Source organism: Petaurus breviceps, unplaced genomic scaffold (genome assembly GCF_028583685.1).
Source record: "Petaurus breviceps papuanus isolate PSGF00001 unplaced genomic scaffold, PetGlider_PUasm1.0 90879, whole genome shotgun sequence".
In the NCBI taxonomy this organism is placed as follows: domain Eukaryota; kingdom Metazoa; phylum Chordata; class Mammalia; order Diprotodontia; family Petauridae; genus Petaurus; species Petaurus breviceps.
The window spans coordinates 13212196-13236095 of NW_027187368.1; the positions used below are offsets into that span (position 1 = coordinate 13212196).

Genomic DNA, 23900 nt, shown 5'->3' on the forward strand with positions numbered 1-23900 from the left:
CTTATAAGCCTAGAGGGATTGTCATAGACTTGGACCAGGTATTCTATATAAGGTGTCTTAGTGCACCTTATATAGTCTTTTTTTTTAAACTAGGTAAAGATCATATTAACCTTTTTTTTTTCTTCAAACTTTAATTCCAGACTTGTTCAGCATAGCTAGGCTGCAAAGAATGAATTGTGTATAAGCAACAAATGAAAAGAGCTGCAATGTCCAATGATCCATAAACAAAAGCAAAAACAAAAAAAAGAAAAAAATCAGTCACTTGATATAAAATAGAAGCTCCATATAACTTTCGAATTTTAACTTTTAGAAGTTGATACTCAATTCAGTTTGCCTTGTTCTTAGAAGCCTCATCAAAATTCTCAACGAGATCTGGAACTTCATCATCACCATCCTCCCCAGTGGCGAGCCATGCTTTTCCATAGACAGATTTGGGCAGAGCCTCTGCTAGTCTTAAGTTAGTCAAGATTGTCAACTCCTAGCTGTTTTAAAATGTTTTAAATTTCTGTTAGCTGCTTTGTCTCAGAATGGCCTGTGATATTGAAAGTGTTTGTTGCCAATGATGCCTGAACTTTAGGATTGTTAAAGTGGATCACTGTTCCCCAGTTGGTAAACATGCTCACCTCTTCAATACCAGAGATATTGTTTACTCCTAGTTTCTTTAAGGAAAACTGAAGTTTCTTATCTTCTGCTGTAGCTGTTCTATGAACCACCTTCTTCTTTCTCCGTGCACTTCCTTTCCCACCAATGCACACTTGTGCCTGCAGCTTGGAAAGTTTCTCTTGGTTCATAATCGTTTCTTTCATCTTGCTGCAATGGAAACAGAGCTGTGAAGATGACCAGGGGTGTTACTCTCGAGTCTCAGGTAGAAGGGCCAAAGACACGGGAACACACGCAGCATAGCAAAATGGCAGCCCCTTACTGCAGTCTTAAGCTATAATAGCCATTAAGTTGTAATAATATAAGCTATACCATATAGCCATAATTGCTCGTTATACTAATATAAGCTATGATATATAGCTGTAATAGCTATGAGCTATTGTATTATATGTATATTATAGCCTGAGACTACACTAAGACCTCTGGGATGCCCTATTTAGCTACATAAGGGTACACTGGAGAGGCAGCACAGAAAGTACAAAGAGCCTTGGCCTGGGAATCTGTAGCTTTAGGTTCAAGTTCTGGCTCTTCTGTCAATTCACTTTCCCCCTTTAGGCCTCAGTTTCCTTCTCTGTAAAATGGGGAGATTGGACTAGATGATCACTAAAGTTCCTTTTATTACTGACATTCTATATTCTTTGCAACTCTGACATTCTATGTCTAGTGCTCCTTTATAGCATTAATATTTTATCTTCTAAGTTCTCCTCCATTGCCAGTATTCTGTATTTCCAGATCCCTTCCAACTGTGACATTCTATATTCTAAGGTTCTTTCTTGCTGTTATATTTTATGCTTGAAGGAAGCAGTGGTTCCTTTTGCCCCCTTTTTACCCCAAAGAGGTGAAATGACAGAAAGTTAATGTTGGTTTCCTCCCCAGTAGGCTGTTATAAGACCCAAGTTTCACATTCCCAGGAAATGGGTTCTAGGGTCCTTAGTTCCAACAGGAGGAGGTTTGCAGAAGAAATGAGGAAATTAGGGGAGAATACACCTTCAAGAAAAAAGACAGATGTCCTGAGGAAAATATGGATTGGATTCTTAGCCTCAGATTATATGATGCTTGGTGCTACCACCTTCATTCCAGGACCTGTTATTTACTAAGGGAGAGAGAGATTAAAATCTTGATGGTTTTCTGAATGTCCTTAGAATGCCAGGAATGCAGGGTGAGGTGTGCCTTCATACATAAGAATACTTGCTTTACCTTGGCTTAAGGTTTTGGGGGCAATGGCTATTTAGTGTGCTCTATCTTGCTAAACCACCAGAAGGAGCTCCAAGCTCTGAGTTACTCTACTGAATTGCTGCAAAAGTAAGAGCAGGACCCAGTTTCTTTCAATTCAAAATTCCCTTGCATTTCAATGGACAGAACCTGCCTAGATCTCAGCTCCCATACTTTTAGCACCAGAGACCAGATTCCTAACTAGGGATGTGAAGAATTATAATATCTCATAAATCTCTCACGACTCAGCCTCCATGATTCCAATCTCTTTCCAAGTTTCCCATGATCAGAAAGGATTACTCACTCATCTACAAATGAAAATACATTTTACTAAAGCATATTTAGAATTTAAAAAGCAAATTAGAAGTCTGGTTTGGGCAGAATTTACAATCTGGACTTGCTTGTATTTCCTTTTTAACTGTTAAAAAAATTTTTAATGTCGGTTCTAAAATCCCCAGGTGGCAAGCAACCTTTCTAGAGAACCCTAAAATCCTAGGCTCTTCCACCTACTGTTCTAAATCTGTTATTTCCCAGGCACACCTACTTTCAAAATCTTATGGGAAAAGGAGGAAATGGTTTCACTACTATCCTGCTCCTGGCCAGCAAGCTAAGCAAAAGACCTCTCTGGTTGATGGGAGTGGAGGAAGATATTCTGAATCAAATCCAAAGATCAACCCCCCTCCCACTGAAAACCTGGAAGAACTTGCAACTACTCTCCTTTCTCATAAAGAACTATGATTCTCTTTCTAAATGTCCACTCTAAGCATGATTCTGGAATGACCTTAGGAAACTGGAAAAGAAAAACAGAAAAGAAAAGAAAAAAAAATCCCAGCCAGAAAAAAGTTATACATGAAATACCTTGACCCCAAAATTATTAATATTCAAAAGCTATACAAAACAGATGACAACTGACTGGGAAATGACTATACCAAGTGTGGTAAACGAATGTAATAGGATATGACTGTGCTGTAAGAAGTGACATCTGAAGAATATGGTAAGATCTACATGAAATAATGAAGAATGAAGTAAGTAGGGTCAAGAAAACAATATGCACAATGACAACAACAATGTAAATGGCAAGATCTATTTTAAAAAATCAAAAGTGAATGATGCAAAATTACAGAGAACAAGCATGGCTGGAAAGAAAACATATGAGAAGACATTCCCACCTCACCTCTTTGAAGAAGTGGGAAGCCCACAAGTCTTGTACATTGCACATATATTCAGCCTTCTTCAATGTATTATGTAATGTAAATATAAATCAGTTATGCTGACTTTTTCTTTTTTTTAATCTTAAAATGTTATTTGTTGCATGGGATTGCTCTTTGGAAGGGGAAAAGAGAAGGATATAGGTGGAAATTGTGATGATGTAGGGGAAAATATCAATAAAATTTATTTTAAAACATTTAATATTTTTAAAACTACAACCTTAGTCCCGGGCTTGATGCTATGGGGGATGTGAAAATATATAATGTGAATTCTTTGCAATTCTTTTGAGAACTGTTCATATCCCTTGACCACTTATCTATTGCAGAATGTCTATTAGTCATGTTTACTTTAGAAATAAGTTTTTATTGATACTTTCTGTTTCTCAAATCATTATAGTATCCCATGTATACCTCCATCTACCCCTCCCAGAGAGTCATCCCACATAAGAAACAGTATTTTTTAGAGGAAAAAAGTGTCAGCACTACTGATCAACAGATGGAAAAAGTCTAAAAATATGTGAAATGCGTAGTAAGTATAGCTCTCCCATCTCTATAAGGGGAGGGGTGGGGAGGTTAGAGGTAGCCTTTCATATCTCTTCATTCAAGTCCTGTTTGATCTTTATAATTTTTTGTTGCCTTTACTTTTTTTTGGTGTGTAGTTAGTTGTTGTTTCCATTTATATTGTTGCTACAGTATATATTGTTTTCTTCACTAACTTCACCCTACATCAGTTCATATAGATTTTTCCATGCTTCTCTGTATTCATCACATGTATCATTTCTTACAGCACAGTGATATTCCATTACATTCATGTACTGCAATTTGTTTAGCCATTTCCCAACTGATGGACATCTACTCTGTTTCTAATTCTTAGGTATTACAAAAAGTGCTGCTATGAATATTTTGGAGGATATGGCGACTTATCTTACTGATGGCTGCCTTTGGAGTTTTAAGCCCAGTAATGGAGTCTCTGGTTTAAAGGATATGGACATTTTAATCACTTTATTTGAATAATTCCAAATTGCTTTCCCAAATGGTTGTACCATCGGCTCCACCAACAATATATTAGTGTGCTTATCTTTCTACAACCCCTTCAACATTGACTGTTGCCACTTTTGGTCATTTTTGCCTATTTTCAGGGTGTGACATGAAACTTACAGGTTGTTTTGGTTTGCATTTCTCTTGTTAGTAGTGATTTTAATATTTTTATGTGTTTATGAATATTTTGCAATTCTCTTGAGAATTGTTTGCTTATATCCTTTAACCATTTATCTATTGGGGAATGGTTATTAGTCACACACACACACACACACACACACAAAACACATACCAATCCTTGCTCTGTCTTAGATATTAAACCTTTATGAGAAAAAATTTGATACATAGGTGTTTTTTTTCCCCATTTGACCACATCCCTTCTTAACCTCAGTGTATTAATATTGTCTGAGTAAAATCTTTTTGGTTTCAAGTAATTTAAAATTATCTATTTTACCTTTTGTAATTGCCTCTATCTCTTATTTGTTTAAGAATCCATCTCCTACCCATAGCTGTGAGAGGCATACAAGCTGTTTCTCTTACAATTTTTATATAGTGTACATATATATACACATATATACATATATAGATAGATATAGCATACTATAAATGTCATGTATCCATTTAGAATATATGGTAAAATATTGTATAAGGTATTGATCTTATCCTAATTTCTGCCAGACTGCTTTCCAGTTTTCCCAGAGTATTTTTTAATCAAATAGGAAGCTTTTTCCTAGGTAACATATATTTTCTACTTTATCAAATCCTGGGTTATTGAGGTCTATTGTCTCACATTCTCCCTTGATTAGTCTGTTGAACTATCCTTTGATCTAGCTTGTAGTTTTTTTTTTTTTTACCAATACCAGATGGTTTTGATGACTGCTATTTTATAGTATGGTTTGAGGTCTGGACATGCTATTCCCCTTTCATCCCTCCTTTCTCCATCATTTCCCTTGATATTCTAGATCTTTTGTTTGTCCAAATGAATTTATTATTATTTTGTCAAGTTCTATACAGTATCCCCTTCATATAGCATTGAAAATATAAATTAAGTTTGGAAGTATTATAATTTTTATTACATTGGCACTGCCTACCTATGACCAACCAGATGAAAGAATGCTCTAAATCACTAAAGATATCAAAACAACCTCAAGTTTCAAGTCACACCCTGAAAAAGTCAATGTTGGAGGGGTTGTGGAAAGATGGGCACATTAAAACATTGTTGGTCTAGCTATGAAATAGTACAACCATTTGGGAAAGCAATTTGGAACTAAGCAAATAAAGTGAATAAAATGTCCATATCCTTTAAGCCAAAGACTCCATTATTAAAGGATTTTAAAAAATCCCATATACTTCAAAATGTTTATAGCAGCAATTTTTTTTGTGATAGCTAAGAAATGGAAACAAAGTAGCTGTCAATTGTGGTACATGAATGTTACTATGTTGTAAGAAATAATGTGTGATGAATATTGAGCATGAAAAAGATCTATGAACTGATGCAGAGTGAAGTAAGCAGAGCTAAGAAAACAATATATACAGTAACTACAACCACATAAATGGAAAGAACTACATACCAAAAAAATCAAAAATAAGTGTCACAAAATTTAAATATCAAGCAGGACTCAAATGAAGAGATATGAGAAGACACCTCTGGCCCATACCTTAATGGAGTGGAAGGTCTGTAAGTGTAACACATTATTCATGTTTTCAGACTTTCAAATGTATTGTGAGTTGTGTTGAACTTTTCTTCTTTTTAAAAATACTATTTGTTATATTGAATGGTTATCTGGAAAAGGCAAGGAGGAAAATATTTGGGATAATTGTGATGAAGTGAGAAAAAGAAAACTGGGGAGGCCAGGAAGCACAGTGAGTAAGAGCACCCGGCTCCAGTGTTGGGATGAGCTGGGGATCAAATCCCGAGGGGCTCAGACACTTAGCACTCACCCAGAAACACCTAGCCGTGTAAGCTTGAGCAAGTTACTTAACCCCAATTGCTTTAAAAAAAAAAAGTTACTTTTTTTTTTTTTTAAGCAATCAGGGTTAAGTAACAGCACAGAGCTCAGACCACAGAAAGGTGTTAGATGTTTGTTGAAATTGACCAAAAAAAAGTGCATCCCCTAGGGGGAAATTGGAGAAAAATCAACACCAAATTCCCTAAATCCTTCCTTCCTCTACTGAGAAGTTTTTAGGTCCCTAAATAACCCTCGGGGAACAGCGGCGCCTCCTTGCCTTCACACCTGCTACCCCACAGTGACAACCCTAGTAAGTATCAGGAGAGGATGCAGAGCGTCCTCCAAATCGTGACGTCAGCACAGGGCCAGAGACGTCACTCACTTTAACCTTTACCCTAACAACATTCTGCACCCTCTCCCAGAGAGCAGGAAGTTTTGAAACGGAGAACAACGCATGAACCCTAAACCTAACCCTGACGCTTCCCAAGGAGGAGCGGGAAGACTACAACTCCCAGAACGCATCGCCACAAACTCTAGCGGTCGCGATGCTATTTCCTAAGGGGGCGGAGTTGCAACTTGGAAGAGTTTCCGCAGCTGATTCGAGTATGCAGAAATCCGTAGTGACCTCCATCCATCTTAGTTTAGGCCGAACCAAGGACAAGGACGAGGGAGAGGGAACTTGACTTGATCACCCTCTTATGCACTGTTCGGGGAATACCGTAAAGAAAACAACTTAAAATAGTTTCATATACCTCCTTCTCACACTTTACCCCGAGTACTTCTCTTGTTTCGCTGTGTCGTCTGGGAGCACGGACCCCACCCCCCCGAAACAATATATAGTATGACCCAACATGGCAGCGTTCACTTAGCCTCAACTAGGGGCGGAGCCGGAAGCGGTCCCACCCCACCTCCCCGCCTCTCTGCAGGAGGGCGGGCGGCTTGGAAGGGGCGGGGTTCCGCTTCCGGCAGCGGTGGCTGCAGCCTCGCTCTGGTCCCTGCGGCTGGCGGCCCAGCCGTGTGTCTCCTCCTCCGCCGCCGCCATATTGTCTGTGTGAGGAGAGGGGAGAGCGGCTGCCGCCGCCGCCGCCACCACCACAGGTAAAGCGGAGTGGGTGAATGGGGGGGTTGGGTGTGTGGGTTCGGATTGGGGGAACGGAATCCGCTCCTCAGCTGGCTCCTCCGAATTGCTCATAGACGGCCTGCCGCCTTAACCCTGCTCCCCCCCCCCGGGGGGGGGGGGGGGCCCAGCAGCCTTCGGGGCTACCTCTCGGGGGGCCAGAAGGGGCCGGGGCGGCAGGCGGGGACATCCCGGGGGATGGGAAGCAGCCTTCCAGGAAAGGGAAATGGGAAATCTGGAAGTGTGTTGGGGTGGAGTGGGAGGGGGCTGGGGAGGCCCTCGAGGTGGAGAGGCTGGGAGGGGGGGACAACCTGGAAGGAAAGGGGAGGAGACAAGGGTGGGGCGGGAGGGAGGGGCGGCTGACGAGGGAGGTGGGGAGGAGTGGTGTTTCGGGAGGTGGAGGAGGGAGGGGGCTCCTGAGGAGACCTTTGAGGTGGGGTTACTGCTCTCTAGAAGGTTTGGTTGGAGGGGAAGTCCAGGGTGGGGTCTGTCAAGAGTAGAGGACCCTGGTGGGGAGGGACTAGGAAGGATGGGTGGGGTTGTAGTTTAAGCAATGATTTGGAGACTGGGTTTAGGCCAGGAAAGATAAGGGAAAGGGGTATGTTCATACTCTGGTGTCCTCTGTATCGAGGGTTAGACTTGTAAAGGTGGTTACTGATGAACATGTGAAGAAGGATAGGAGTTAAGTTAAGGTTTTGTGGAGTGTGTAGGGGGAGGGGATGGAACAGGATCACCAATTTCTTGCCTGGAAAAATGATGGAATTTAGACAGTAGGGAGGAGCGTCTATAGGATGTGCTCTTATGTGGTTGGGGACAAGTGTTCAGTCAAATGAAGTTGCTTTCTTGGGTATTAGGAAAGATAGCTTTGTAGAAAAGAAACAGGTGGCCCAAACATTAAAAATAGGAAATATTTTCAGTGGGATTAGCTTCTTTATTTTATGGGACTAATAGGTATTAATAGGTTTAGCCTACATTTGGATAAAATTGGAGACCAAGAACCTGAGAAAAACCAAGACTTCCTAATGTTTTTTCTGCTTGCTGTATGACCTGTTTGTTCTTAAGTCAGTTGACTTGACAGGCAAGACTGACCTGGGGCTGAATGTTAAAATTTGGCTAGGACTCCAGTGTCCTTGTAAACACCTCCAAGAACTTGTAGCTGTTGCTCTTCTCCACTCCAGAAATCCACCTTCGGCTTACCTGGATTGATTTGTCTTGTTCCAAATTTGGTGATTTGACTTCATAATCTTTTGTGGGGGAGGGGTAGGGATGGGTAGTAAAATATTGACTTGGAAAACAAATTGCCTGTTACGTTTTCTGTTTGATCAACTGAGTAAAGAGTCAAATTACACTGGAACAAGTTACCTTAAAAACAGAATTTTGAAATAATAAAATCTAAAATGTTGGAAATAATCTAATCTAAGTCCCTTTTATGGATAAAGAAATTGACATGGAGGGCAGCTGATTTTACCCAAGTTACTAGCTTAGGTTCTTTTAGTAAAGGACTGTTGGTGGGGAATGAAAGAGGCCCAAAGTTGAGAAAGGGATTCATTTAGGGGCTGATAACAGCTGGTAACGAACTGCCTCTCCACTAGGATATTTTTAGTTCTCCCTTTTGCTACCCACTACCTTCCAGAATAAATCCTTGCTTTCACTTTTGCCTCCATGTTTGAATATTTAACTTAATATCCTGCCTATTCCTTTTAAGTAAAGAATGCATTTCCTTGAGAAGTCATCTTAGTAGATAAGAGCTGGAAAAAAATGCGTTTGTTGGGAATAACTTTCTAAAGAACAAAGGCAACAGAGCATTACTTTTGAGGTGCCTGGCTCACAGATGCTTGGGTAGTATTTGGGAAAACTTCCTTTTGACATTCAAATGGTCTGCTGGCATGAGACAGTCTCAGCTCTTTGATGTTTGTACAACAGTTCAAAGGTGGAAAGAAAGACCGGCAACATGTGGCAAAATAAAAGTTTAGTTCTGTGTCGATAGAACTTTCAGAAGTAGCAATTTTTTTTTCTTATTCTGTCTACCATAATAGACTTCCTGGAAAAAATATATATGTTTAACATGAAACTTATAGAAATGTTGTCATTTTGTCCCCGTTAATTTATATTGCCCAATAGAACAAGTGTACAGTTCAGTGCATCACCCTTTTGGAAGCTTATGATTTTGAAAACTAAGGACTGTTTAATGATAGTTTTCCACTTTGGTTAAACCTCTGGAGATTTTGTTAAGGGTCCTACTATGCCTTTCACCCACATCATTTGCATTAAGGTCTCAAGGCTCCTGGTCTTTAAAAAAAAAAGTTTATGGATTTTATCTATCCCCTTCATTTCAAGGTTTAGGAGTCAGGCCTGAGACCTGCAGAATGTTATATTTAGTGTTTGGAGAAATGCCTTTTAGTCTTAATTTAACCAACTTCTATAGAATCAAGTGTAAAATAAGTAATGAGTTTTTTTAAGGTAGGAAAATCTGAAATGAGGGAGACTGGGCTTGAGTAAAATGGGCTGTAGGAGAGGAAGTAACTAACTGAAAGAATACTTGGAATGGGAGTTAGAAGTCACTGTGACCTTCAGGAAGTCACTTGTTTTCTCATCTTACTAGATCAAGTGTTCTTAACATTTTGGGGGTGGGAGGGAGTGTGAAAGTGATAAAGTCTGATAAAGCCTATGGACTCCCCAGAATAATGGTTTTTAAATACATAAAATAGAGTACATAGGATTACAAAGGAAACAAATTAAATTGAAATAAAGTTGTCAGAATATTTTAAAAATCTAGTTCAGTGACCTCAGGTTAAGAATTCCTGCCACTAGTTAATCTTTAAGGGTCATTCTGTTTTAATTTCTGTCTCATATATTTAATTGGAGAGGGAGGTAATATTCTCTTTGTTTACAGGTTCATAGAAGCAAAGAATTATAGAACATAAGAGACCTTAGATAACTTATTTAGTTCCCTTGTTTTATAGATTTAAGAAAATAAGTGAGAGACTTGCTCAAGGTCCCATAGCTAGTTAGTGGCAGTTCAGGGATTAGAACCCATCTTTCTTTACTCCCAGTCCCAACATGCTTTCCACCACATTTGTGCTGTGGTCCCAAGGCAAAATGTGCATGTGCACATGAGCACACAGTTCACAAGTTAACTGGTATGACTTGACCTAGTACTGGATAAAGTGCTCAGCCTTCTTTTGACAAAAAGGTTCAAATGATAAGTCCTAGGTTTTTGGTTACTGGCTTGTCATTAGTTTCCTGGATAACCTTGAGTAAGTTGTTTACCATCTTTGTTTCACGGGAGTATTTAGGGTGAATTAATACTGCTTTTGAATGCTTATGGTAGATGAGGCTACAAAAGTACAAAGCATTTTATCGCTTGCCTGTGTTTGTTAATAATGGGAAATGTGGGCCAACTAGACTTGCAAATAAGCAAGAAATTTCTCCAGGACTATTAAAACAAAATTCCCACTAAAGGAAGGATTTGAGTTGGATTGTGGATACAGGGTGATTGTTTTTCTGTATATATTTTGTATTCCTTAGGGTAGATTCTATCAGATTTCTCTGTTGAGTAGTCGTTTTCCCATGGTCTATATATCAAAAATTGTTGGACCTTTAAAAAAAAAAGTTCATGAGAGTGAAAGATTCACAGTATCACAAGATGCTGCTAGGAGTGGCATTTCAGTGCTTTCTCTAGGATCCTACACAGAAGGTACCTACCTAGTAACTGTTGCTATGGTGGGCAAGCTTTTTTTTTAAACAACCATGTTAATGTTTTTTCTCTGTGAAGGAAAATATTGATTCGTTTTCTGAAGTAAAAGTTAACAGCTTAGCTTAAAGATGCTCATTATGTGGTTTTAGAATTGTGGGTTCTTAGAACCAATAGAACTCTTGAAAGTATTTGTCCATTTTTTACAACTTTCTTGTTTTGGTCATTTCCTGGTTTTCTTAGATAACTTTATTTTAGTTGTTGAAAAAGGTGAGTATTGTGAATTCTCTGAAATGACAATTATGTATACTGATAGGCTATTCAGAATTTTTTGGTAGGTTTATAGCTTTCCTAGTTACCAAAATAGCTCCCCAGTAATGAGACTTTAATACCTATTATGTATCTTCAAACATTAAGAAATTGATTCTTAAAATGTGACTCATATTAATTCAAATAAAAGGGAAATTGCTGAAAAATTCTTAGATATATAAATGTCCTGTGAATTTGCTTAGTAAATCAGAATGTACAGGGATTTGCCATAAACATTTTTTAGCCATTGCACCTATGACAGTTATAGGGTTTACCAAATAGCAGGCTCAAAAAGTGAGTCGTTTTACCTTTCCAGTCTTCAGTTTCTTCATCTATAAAATGAGAGGGTTGAACTATGAGATCTCTAGGTTCCTTCCAGTTTTTAATATGAGAGAAATTGTGGGAGTTAGGATCTAGATGAATCCTCTTATCCTATAGAACATCAGAGTTGGGAGTGACCTTAGAGAGCATAAGTCAAACCCTCTCCTTTTATAGATCAAGACTAGAAAGGTGAAATGACTTACCTAAAGTTTCCTTCATGTTCAGTGAGTAGGACTGGAGCCCAGCTTTGCAGACTGATTCCTAAGGCTCTTTCTACAATGCAGAAACTTGGACACTTTCTGAAGTGTTTCCTATTTCAGTATCAGTTTGCTTAATGTATGCACATGTGGGCATAATTTCTGAATAGTATTTGTAATTCAAAATTTAGAAGTTCCATGACCATTCCATTAAACTAAGGCTACTATCAGTGAAGACAGATGATTACAAAGGAGGTGATTCAGTACTAAGACAAATTTTCAGACTTAATTGTCATTTCCATTTACCAGAAGTCTTTTTAATGAGATTTCTTGATATACAGTTTCTGTCAGTGGGTAAAGCCCTGTGTTGCTGGTATCAGCAACCATTAACTTACCCACTAACAGAAAGCCTAGACTAGGGCAAGGCACTTTGGACTGCTTAAAAGATTTCTCTTTGGCAGACTGTGAACATCTCTTAAAATGGCTAGAATACTTCACCTCTGACATGGTATTAAAAAAAAAAAAACCCTGCATTCCTGGGTGACCTTGTACCAGGATCAGAATTCTCTTATATCATGGGGTCTCAAGGAACAAAATTTGGGAGATTCCTGGTGCACTGTGTGACTGGTTAAATGCTTTGGTCCCTGGAGGTAAAGCTATTTCTGCATTAATGTTTGTCTCATCTCCCTGCCTTATCCTCTGAGAGGATCCACAACTCTGCTTTCTTGTTTACTGTACTTAACAGTCAGGGCTCTTATGCCATAAACTCCCCAGGGTTGGAACCTGTCTTATTACATGCTCTCTGTTTTTATAATTCAGTATGTATTAAGTGGAAATAACATCTGCTTTACAGTTCTTCCTTTTTTAAAAAAACTGATTTTCATAATTCTGTAACTGCCCAGCTAATCCAATTCAGATAAATAAACCAGGAAGCCCTGCCTATTAGACTTCTCAATTTCTCCTTATTTCACTCTTCCCCCCCCCCCCCATCTAAAGACAATTTTGAGAGGGGTATATTTGGAAAATTTTGAGCTGAACATTGAATAGGAAGATTTCTAGTTAGATGTTAGTTCAGTTTAACAAACATAAAGCACTTGGTTTGTGAAAGTTGTGGAACTTAATGATGGGAAAAATTGACTTTAAAAAAGTACAGCCCCTGCTGTTAAGAAATTTATACAAATTTCCAACTGTCCATTGCAAGGGAAAAGTCCAGATAGTGATGTAAGACATAGATTTCAGGAGGACAAGATCAAATGAAGCTAGAGAGGTGACATCTGAACTCGGTCTTGAAGTAAAGGATTTCAGCAGATATAGTTGAGGAGGTGGGAGAGGGCAGAGTTTTATGTTTAAGACAGAGAAGGGCAAGAACACAGCTAAGATAAAACATTGAGAAGAGCAGTTTAGTTAGTAGGGAATGAAGTATTGTAAAGGTGGAAAGACAGCTTAAGAGACAGACTGTGAAGGGCCAGAAAGTCAGGAAGAAGAGTTTGTACTTCCGATAGGCACTAGAGAGTTTCTGAAGGGTATGTGTGTGTTTCTTAATAAGGAGTGATGTGATAATACCAGCACATTAAGAAGATTATGTTAGTATAGAAGTGTGAAGGAGTGAGTTTGGAATATACTCTTTTGTAAGATACTCAGTTATATTAGGGCGGCTAGGTGGTGCACCAGCCCTGGAGTCAGAAGGACCTGAGTTCAGATCCAGCCTCAGACACTGGCCTATGACCTTGGGCAAGTCAACCCCAATTGCCCTCCAAAAAAAAAGCAGTTATATTGAGTTAAAATTGGATTGCTCTTGGTTTCTGAATATTATTTCTCATGCTTCCAAAGATTGTTAGAGTTTATTGTGAAACTAAAATTCTCTGTAGTCATGACAGTATAATAAATTACGGGGAGGTAGGTTTGCAGGTGATAATTAAGAATTTGTTTAAAAATCTATACATATAAAGTAATGTGCAGATTCAGTCTTCAAAGAACATTTGTTGAGCTTCTTAGGGAAGGGAAAACCATTTATATAATACTGTGTGTGAGGTAGATGCTTATCCCTATTTTACAATTGAGGCAATTAAGATTAAGTGACTTTTCCAGGGTCACACAGCTAGTGTGTGAGACTGTATTGAACTCAGGTTTTACTGACTTCAGGCCTAGCACTCCTGTCTGTTGTGCTATATAACTTCCTGATAATCTTAAGCAAGACACTGTACTGTCAATGTATGCACCCAGTTTGTTCATTAGACCATAGCCTTAATTTTCTTGTAAAAACAAAGTCTTTCTTTGACAGAGTTCAGCTTTTGCTGCATCAGTTATTTCTCACAAAATTCTTGTGGTTATAGAAGTTAGAGTTGGAAGAGACCATAGAGATCATCTGGTCAGTCTTCTTATTTTACAGGTGGAGAAACAGGCCAAGAAAGGTTTAAGGGAATTGTGCCAGGTTGTAGAAGAGCTTCATTAATTTTCTGTATTGAAGGTGAAGAAGCAAAATGAGGGTACTTTATTTGGTGGTTGAAGTTGAGAGACCAGGCCTCAAAACTAATGTCCTACTTTCTAAGGTTTTATACTGTGTTGCAATCCTCATTTTTATTAATGTTTTGCTATTTGGAAAATTGTCATGTTTTTTACTTGGGGGGGTAAATAGTATATTCCATATTTTAGAACAGAAGTGGAAAAAAAGTAAAGTGAAATAGTGCTCTGGATTATGAATAGGGAAGAGCTCTGGACTAGGAGTTAGGAGACCTGTGTTGAGGTTCTCTCCCTGATCTTCACTTGATTTTTCTTAAGCTAAGTCACATCCCTTCTTTGGGTCTGTTATCTGACTTGCAAAATGAGGAGGTTGGACTAGATGGTTTTTAAAGATCCTTTCCAATTTATGCCATAAATCTGAGAATTATAATTTCTTAATGTAAATATACAGATTTAGACAGGCAGAAGTTTCAAGGTAGTAAGTGGAACTGTGGCAATTTACATTCTTCTATACCCTCATGAGGCAAAGTGAACTATTGGCTTTTTAAAATATCTTTTATTTCTTACATCAGCATATGTCTCCCTTCCTTTTCCCCTCCCAGAGAGTCATCCCACATAACTATAAATAGTATTTTTAGAGAGGGGAAAAAAATCAGCCCAACTGATAAATACATTGAAAAAGTCTGAAAATGTGCAATCTGTAACACCTGTGGACTTCCCACCTCTATTGGGGTAGGGGGGAGACAGAGGTGTCCTCATATTTCTTCATTAGAGTCCTGCTTGATTTTTGTTTTTAAAAAATGCATTAACTTTTTTTTTTGGTGTGTAGTTCATTCTATTTATATTGTTGTTACTGTATGTATTGTTTTCTTGACTCCGCTTACTTTACCCTGCATTGATCCATATAAATCTTGCCATGTTTCTCTATTTGCATCACATATCATTTCTTATAGCAGATTAATATTCCATTACATTCATATACCACAATTTGTTTAACTGTTCCCCAGTTGAGAACATCTACTTTGTTTCCAATTCTTAACTACCACAAAAAGTGCTGCTATAAGTATTTTGCAGCGTATGAGGACTTTCTTCTTATTGATGTTTGCCTTTGGGATATTAGTTCAGTAATGGAGTCTCTGGTTCAAAGGATATGGAATGGATAACTCCAAATTGCTTTCCCAAATGGTTGTATCATTTCATAGCCCCACCAATATGTATTAGTGTGCCTGTCATTCCACAACCTCTCCAGCATTGACTATTGCCATGTTTGGTTATTTTTGCCCATTTTGAGAATGTGAAATGAAATCTCAGGATTGTTTTAGTGTATATTTATCTTAGCTATTAATGATTTAAAACATTCATGTAGTTGTAAATACTTGCAGTTCTTTTGAGAACTGGTCATAGCCTTTGACTACTTATTTCTTAGGGAATGGCTATTAGTGTTACATATGTTCACTAAGTGTTAATATATCTTGGATACTAAATCCTTATCAGAGAGATTTGGTACAAAGATTCCCCCCCCCCCATTCAACCACTTCTTTTCTTATCCTAGGTGCATTAATTTTGTCTTCCAGAAAGTTTTTCCTTTTCAAGTAACCAAAGAGATCTATTTTATCTTTTCCAATTGCCTCTATCTCCCGGTTGGTTAAGAATACATCTCCTACTTATAACTGTGAGAAATACATGATTTGTTTTCCTTCTAATTTTTCTATAGTCTAATCTCTAATGTTGATCTTGTATATCCATTTAGAATGTATCGTAGAGTATGGTATAAATGTTGATCTAAACCTAGTTTCTGCCAAACTGTTTTCCAGTTTTCCCAGTAGTTTTTAATCATATAAAGAGTTTTATCCTTAGATAATTTGTTTTCCACTTCATCATACACTGGGTTATTGAATTCTGTTCTTTCAGATTCTCCTTTTCTAGTTTGTTCCATTGATCTGTCTCTTGGTTTTTTAACTAATACCAGACAGTTTTGATGACTACTGCTGAATAATATAGTTTGAGATCTGGATGTGCTATTCCCTTTTCATCCTTCTTATCCCCTTTCATCCCTTTTCATACGTCTTTCCTAATTTCCCTTGATATTCTAGATCTTTAAATAAAGTTTTTTTTATTATTTTATCAAGTTCAATAAAGTATCCCCTTCATAATTTGATTGGCATAAATTAAAACTGTAAATTGATTTTGTAGTTTTTATGTTGGCACTGCCTAGCTATGAGCATTGAATATTCCTCCAGCTATTTATTTCTTTATTTTTTTAAGGAGCACTTTATAATTGAATTGATGTATGTTTGTAGCTTGATCCCCAGATAGTTTATGCTTTTTATAATTACTTGGAATGGAATTTCTCTTTTTATTATTGCTGTTGATTATATAGATGATGTTGATTTTTGAGGATTTATATTTTTGTTTGCAACTTAGCTGAAGCTGTTGTCTCAAGTACATCTTTGCTGATTCCTTAGAATTTTCCAAGAAAACCATCATATCATCAGCAAGTATAGTTTTATCTCCTCTTTACCTATTTTTGTGCTTTTAATTTCTCTTTTCTTTTTTCTGTTGCTAGCATTTCTAGAACTATTATTACATAATAGTGGGGAGAATGGGCAGAACTACTGACTTTTATCTAATTAACTTTTTTATTTTGTTTTGTGTTTTGACCTAGTTGTAAAGTAACCCAAAAATAATGAGATTTGAGGATAGAATATTAAATAAAACATCCAGCAGTTATCAGATAGGAGTTGGTGATAATTTAGGTCTGTTTCTTCTCCCCTCCCCCAGAGTATTTAAAAATCATAAACTTTTAGAGCTGGAAGAGAATGTAATGTTCCTAGTAGTTGGAGTTATCCATGGTCTTTTAGCTAGACTATGATAAAGAACTCAGGTCTGACTCTAGGTCTAATGCATTTTCTAGTATACCACAGACCATCCTTGTGTTAGGTGGTACTGTATTAAATTAGGAGGTGAGATTATTATGGGCCAAGATCCCCCTACTAAATTTTTTGAGATAGAGAAAAGGCATTTGAAATTGAAGAAAAGAAAAGGTGTTTGACTAAAAGACTTAGAGGTCCTTGATACATTTTCCTTTTGGCTAAGTTATACCTCCAAACGAATCTTTTGTAACTTTTGCCTACAAATTGGTGTCACACAGAAGAAACTATAATTTAGTAGCGCATGTCTAGACTAAGCTTAAAAGTTAATGTGATGATGTGTGATGATCATATACCTGAGAAGGGGTAGGTGTAAAATAATTCCTTGAACAAATTGCAAGCATTTTTTACTATGAGTTGCTGTTGGACTCCATGCTTATTTAGATGCTAAGATGGAGCAGTGGTTAGAGAACAATTACAAGATTCTTCAAGAGATTATCAATCTTAAGAGGTTAGGGAGAAATTACATATTAAGCAGTTAAGACTCCAAAATTACCCTTTTGATGGCATAATTCAGATATCCACTAACATTATATAGGGTAAGTACATTAGTGGTTGAGCATGGCTGTAAAAGGAACTGATAATCTTGGGTAAAGTGAATCTCAAAGCCCAGACAGTATTAGTGAAGATTACAATCCAAAGTTATGGGCACTTGAACCTCAGTAGTGTTAGCTTTTCCTTGAATGAACTCTTGGGGATCCTTTTTCCTTGATCCAGTGTTTCTGAACTATTCTCTTTCTGAAAATCACCATTTCTAGCTTGATTGAACAGTGCCCAGTGTTTTACTTCACTGTTAAATCATTGCCCTGAATCCCTAAATGATGGTACTACTTATTCCTGTATCTGGATATATTAGTTTTCATTAGTACTTGCTCCTGAACTCTTTTTCTCCTTTCAAACATGCCAGATCAATGTTATGCTTCTAACCCCCCCCCCCCACACACACACACATTGGATTAGAGAGAAAGAATATTATTGAAAACACATATATTATCTCTGGTAATCAGAAAGGCATGTAAATGACCTATTCAGTCACACTAGGTGTTGGAAAGCTTCTTAAACAATCCTGACTTAACATTTCCCTGATTCTATTGAGTCATGATTCCTACTACCACCATCACTACTACCTACACACACACTCTCTCTCTCTGTCCCTTTCCTCTCAAAATAGTCTATTCCAAATCAGGTCAGGTGGCCTTCTCCCCAGATCTCCCAACTTCTACCTCTCCCATTTGGAATCGGGCTAGCCAGACATATCTAAGGCACATTTTATTTATCTGGATTGCATTCTTAGTTTCTGCCTTGGCCAGTCAGTAAACTTCATATGTGGTCTGGGGCAGATTTTTGGTGCTTCAAACATCTTCCACCTTAACCATTAACCAAATAATCACTTACAGTTAAGAGTATCATTTGTTACTGCTGAAAATACTTAGCATATTGCCTCCTGATGAAAGTTCCCACTCCTTTGCACAGTATTCATTGCCATCCACAGTCTAGTGAAGAGGTTCCCAAATTTATTTGACCCACCATCCCCTTTTAAAAAAAAAAAATATTCAGCACCCCTCTAGAAATCTTTTTTTAACCCTTTAATGCTTTTGAAAATTTGCATCATTTCAAAAAAATATAAAATATATTTTTAAATAATGCATTTTAAATTTAATAATTGTATATTTGTGGGTTTTTTCCTGCATTGAAATTTTGATGGTGCAATATTGGGTCGTGTCCCTATACTATCATATTGTAAACAAGTCATTACAAGGACATATGCAGGCCATTGCATGCTGGACTTTCTAGAATGCACTACAGGCTTACCTGCCAACACTTGCTTGTTAAGACCTGTCAGCAAACTTGACCACTGATGTGTTATAACTTGCTTTTTTATTGAAAGTTTTATTTGTTTATTTGGAAAATAATGTAATCACCACTTCCCCACTCTAACCACTGCACCTTAACTCTGTTGCACAACAGATGAAACATGTATGAATGGTTTTTCAAATTTTTCTTCTTTTATGCTTCCACCACCCCTTTGTTTTTATTCAGAAACCTCCCATTTGTACCTGAGACTACTACCAACCCGCTGGATCATTTCAGCATGCCGCAGGGGGTGGTATCACCCACTTTGGGAACCTTTGATTAGTGTCCTCTTACCTTTCCAGCTCTATTTTATATTACTTAACCTACCCACCCCATCCCCCATACATATGATATATGCTTCAGCAAAACTGTTCTAATGCTAGGCCTCTTGTTACCCTATGGGCTCTCCCATCTCTGCTTTTGTTCTGCTGTTGCCTGTTCCTGAAATGCTTTCTCTCTCCTCTTCCCTTGTTAATTTCTACCTATCCTTTAAAGCCCAACACAAATGTCTCTTCCCCCATGAATCTGCCTTTGATCCTTCACTAGTCTCCCTCAGACTCAGTTTATTTTGCAACTCTATAATACATTTAACATGTAAGTTGTATCCTAGTTCTATCTCTGCTTGTCATCCCCTAACTAGACTATAAACTCCATGAGGGTTCCTAATCTTTGTGTCCTCTCTAGTACTAAGCACAGTGCTCTACACCCAGTTGATACCTAATAAAAGCTTAAGAAACAAATTATTCAGGGTAACTCATTATAGGTACTGACAATATAAAATTACAGAAGAAACTGAAATAACACCCCACCCCAAAAATTACAAAAACCGTTCCCCATTTTTGACAGACTTTGCTAGGGAAGAAAGAATAAAGACCTTTTTTTCTTTTAAAAAGTGCCGCTGATTATCTTTGAAAAGCCTTAGCGAAGGTTGACATTTAGCATTCAGCAAACTTGGATCTTGTACTAGGAATTTAATTAAAGTGCAGAAAATGTTTTCTTTTCTCCCCTGCCCCTCCCTCCATTCCTCAGAAAATTTATCAGTCATAAATATACTTGATCATGAATATAAAAATTTTAAACTGCTTAGTTTAACAAATTATTCTACCTCATCCACATATCATCTCTAATTGTTCCATGAGAGTGCAGAGTCATCAAATATCAACATAGTTTATCAAGTTGTCTGAAGGAGATCATTTGGGTTGTTCTCTGGGCATGTTTTTTGACCTAGGGAGGTACAAGGGTTTGCTTTAGTGGCTTTGGTACATTGATACCTACCAGCATATGATTGAATGGAAAATTACAGACCCATTCAGCAACATTAGAAATTGAGTTCATTCCTATTCTTTTTTTAAAGGTAAATTTAATAATACGTTTTTGTTTTCATGTCATCTGTTTTTTTCACCTCACTCCCTTCAAGAAAGTCATCCTTTATAATAATTTTTAAAAGTTCACTGAAATTGACCAATTTTGAAAAAGTCTGGTACTATATGCACTGCTCCACAGTCACCTTACCTCTGCAAAGAAATAGAGGTGTCTTTTCATAGCTCTTCTTTGGTTATTATAATTTCAGAGCATTAACTCTGTGTATGTCTGTGTGTGTAAGCATTAACTTTCAATTTTTTTCCAATTATATTGTTATACTTACAGATTATGTTGCTTTACTAAACCTACTTCATTTTTCATCAGTTTTTTGTCTTTCAGTGCTTCTCCATATTCATTTTGAGCCCACAGTAATATTTAATTACATTTATGTTCCATAGTTTGTTCATTTTCTGGTCAGTGAGCGTCTTCTTAATCTGCCAGTTATTTGGTACCACAGAATTGCCACTATAAACATTTTTATCTCTTTGCAAACCTCTTTTTTCGTTGGTTTCCCAGAGTTAGATACAGTGGAATCTCTGGGTTAAATAATATGGACATTTTAGTCACTCTTTTCTCATTATTCCAGATTAGTTACAGTGTACCAATTAGTTGTACCAATTCGTGACTCTACCAGCATTTCATTTATGTGCCTGCTTTCCACAACCCCCTCTGCCATTGACTCTTACAGTGTTTGATTACATTCCTATTTATCAAACCTGCCTACTAACATGCAGTGTACTAGGCACTCTTGTAAATAAGACATGGTCCATGATTTCTAGGAGTTGACAGACTAGTAAATTTGATGTCTTTTAAAAACAGATTTTAGTAACTTGAAAAAAATCTAAAATTTGGTTTTTATCGAATTGATTAGCTCTGTTTCTAGTTTGTAAAATTGTAGGTCCAAAAGTAGTTTTTTGTTTTTATTTTAAAAATACTTTTATATTACAATATTTCTTTAAATCTGTTAGTTATCATATATTTCCATACTTGGGTTTGGGGTAGTTTTACAACTCTCATTTGCATTTTCTGTCGCTTGCTTGTGCAAAAGAAGCACAGTTAGACTTTGGTTCAGCAGAATTTGCTTTTTGAAAATTTATTTTTCTCCACATTTTCCCCCCAGCCATTCTTTGGTCTAAACCTCAGAGGGCAATACAACTTCAGACCATTCTGGGTAATAAGAAGCCTTTAAGAAAAGTTAGTCAATAAACATTTATTAAGAATCTTTTATGTGCCAAGCACTGTGCTAAGTGATGGGGTTACCAAAAAAAGGCAAAAGATAGTCCTTCCTTCCAAGGACCTCAAAAGTCTAATGGGGAAGACAATATGCAAACACCTATCATAGCATCTCAAAGGTGTAATCAATCATATCTTTCATAGTCATTTGTTATTTTAAATGTCTGTTATATGCAGGGCCCTGTGTTGGGCAAGGCAACCAAGATAAGATCTCTACTCATGACATGTACACTATTGAAAGAGTATTATTCAAAGGCAGCTAGGTTGGCACAGTGAATAGAGCACTGGGCCTGAAGTTAGGAAGACTCACCATCCTGAGTTAATATCTGGCATCAGAGACTTATTAGCTGTGTGTCCCTGGGCAAGTCACTTACCTCTATTTGCTTCAGTTCCTCATCTGTAAAATGAACTGAAGAAGGAAATGGCAAACCACTCCATTATCTTTGCCAAGAAAACCCCATATCAGGTCATGATTGAAATGACTGAACAACAACAAAGGATATTTATAATACAGCTATAACTATAATGCAGAATATAAGGAGATCATATCAGGCATAGTAGCATAATAGAAAGCTTGGATTTGAGTCCCAAGTTCATGCTTTGCTGGTCTGACCTTAAGGTAAGTCACCTGAACTTTTTTTTTTTGTCTCAGTTTCTTCATCTATAAAATAGAAGCAACAGCAGTAATAATATTTGTATTGCTTTTTTTTTTTTTTAAGCAATTGGGATTAAGTAACTTGCTCAAGGTTACACGGCCAGTTATTTCTGGGTGTGGTGCTGAGTATCTGAGCCCGGATTTGATCCAGGTCATCCCGACACTGGAGCCAGTGCTCTTACTCGCTGAGCCACCTGGCCGCCCCTAAGCAATTGGGGTTAAGTAACTTGCTCAAGATTACACGGCCAGGTGTTTGTGGGTGGGTGCTAAGTGTCTGAGCCCGGGATTCGATCTCCAGGTCTTCTCAACACTGGAGCCGGTGCTCTTACTTGCTGTGCTACCTGGCCGCCCCTATTTGTATTGCTTTGAAGGGTTATGTGTAGGCAATGCATTATTGCAGAAGGTACACTAATTTGGAGTTAGAAATTCCCAGCTCTGCTGCTTTACCTGTATGATCTTGGGGGTGTTATTCTGGGGGCTTCAAGTTCCTCGATTTAAGATGAAGGGGGTTGAGCTAGATCTCCAGAAATTTTCTGAAATAAGAATAGAGGTAGAATATATTGTTAACTTTGAATATTATTTAATGTCATTTATTAAAGACAGATACAAAGTGCTAAATAACATTTAAGGAAAGAGAGGTCATCTATAACCAGGAGAATTAGGAAAGAATTTATCCTTTGAGTTAGATCTTAAAGCAAAAAGGTAAGATTTCATCATGCAGAGATGAGACATAGGCATTTCAAAATTATGGAGCTAAGAGTAAAAAACTAAGCTCGGAAATTATAATCCTTTTAGGCAGAATTTTTGTTTTTGGTGGGCAGTCGGGGTTAAGTGACTTACCCAAGGTCACATGTTAGTAAATTTTAAGTGTGAGTGTGCATTTGAACTCAGGTCCTCCTGATTCCAGGGCCGGTGCTCTATTCACTGTGCTACCTAGCCACCCCTTGGGCAGAATTTTAGCAGGACTTTACATTCCCTCTCCGTTTCAAGGCCCTTGAATATAGCAAATACTTAAAATAATAAATGAATATGAATTATACTGATTGAAATTTATTCAGCATAGGAAGTGGTATAAGAGAAGGCCTAAAATGGGTAATTCGTATGCCCCAAAAGGTTATAAAACTCTGTATACCCTTTGATTCATCAGTACTACTACTGAGTCTATATCCCAAAGAGATACAAAAAAAAAGGGAAGGGACTTATTCGTATAAAAATATTTATAGCAGCTTTTTGTAAATGGCAGCAAGTTGGAAATTCAAGGGATGCCCATCGTTTGGAGAATAAGCACATTGTGGCTTATGATTGTAATGAAATGTTACTGTGCTATAAGAAATGATGAGCAGGCTGATTTCAAAAAACCTGAAAAGACATATATGAAATGGTACCAAATGAAGTGAGCAGAACCAGAACACTGTACATAGTAACAGCAATACTGTAGGATGATAAACAGTGAATTACTGTTATATTCTCAGCAATACAGTGATCCAAGACAATCCCAAAGGACTCATAATGAAAATACTATCCACCTCCAGAGAAAGAATTGATGGCGTCTGAATGCAGGTCAAAGCATACTATTTTTCACTTTCTGTATTTTTTAGCGACTTTTCAATTCCTATGGGTTTGTGTCTTCTTTCACTGGATGATTGATATGGTAATATGTTTTGCATGATTAAACATGTATAACCTATGTCAGAAGGAGAG

General features: G+C 37.5%; 1 protein-coding gene and 1 pseudogene across 2 annotated transcripts in view; one reads left to right on the top strand and one right to left on the bottom strand.

The window, feature by feature from the left end:
• Nucleotides 1-254: 254 nt before the first annotated feature.
• LOC138150537 (transcription factor BTF3 pseudogene) lies at nt 255-846 on the bottom strand (annotated as a pseudogene).
• A 6140-nt stretch (nt 847-6986) lies between these two features.
• CSNK2A1 (casein kinase 2 alpha 1) overlaps nt 6987-23900 on the top strand; it is a 55903-nt gene continuing 38989 nt past the window's right edge. For both annotated transcript variants that reach the window (XM_069073882.1, XM_069073881.1), the window contains exon 1: nt 6987-7165. The gene's annotated coding sequence lies outside the window, so the exon portion shown is untranslated. The remainder of the gene's footprint in view (nt 7166-23900) is intronic.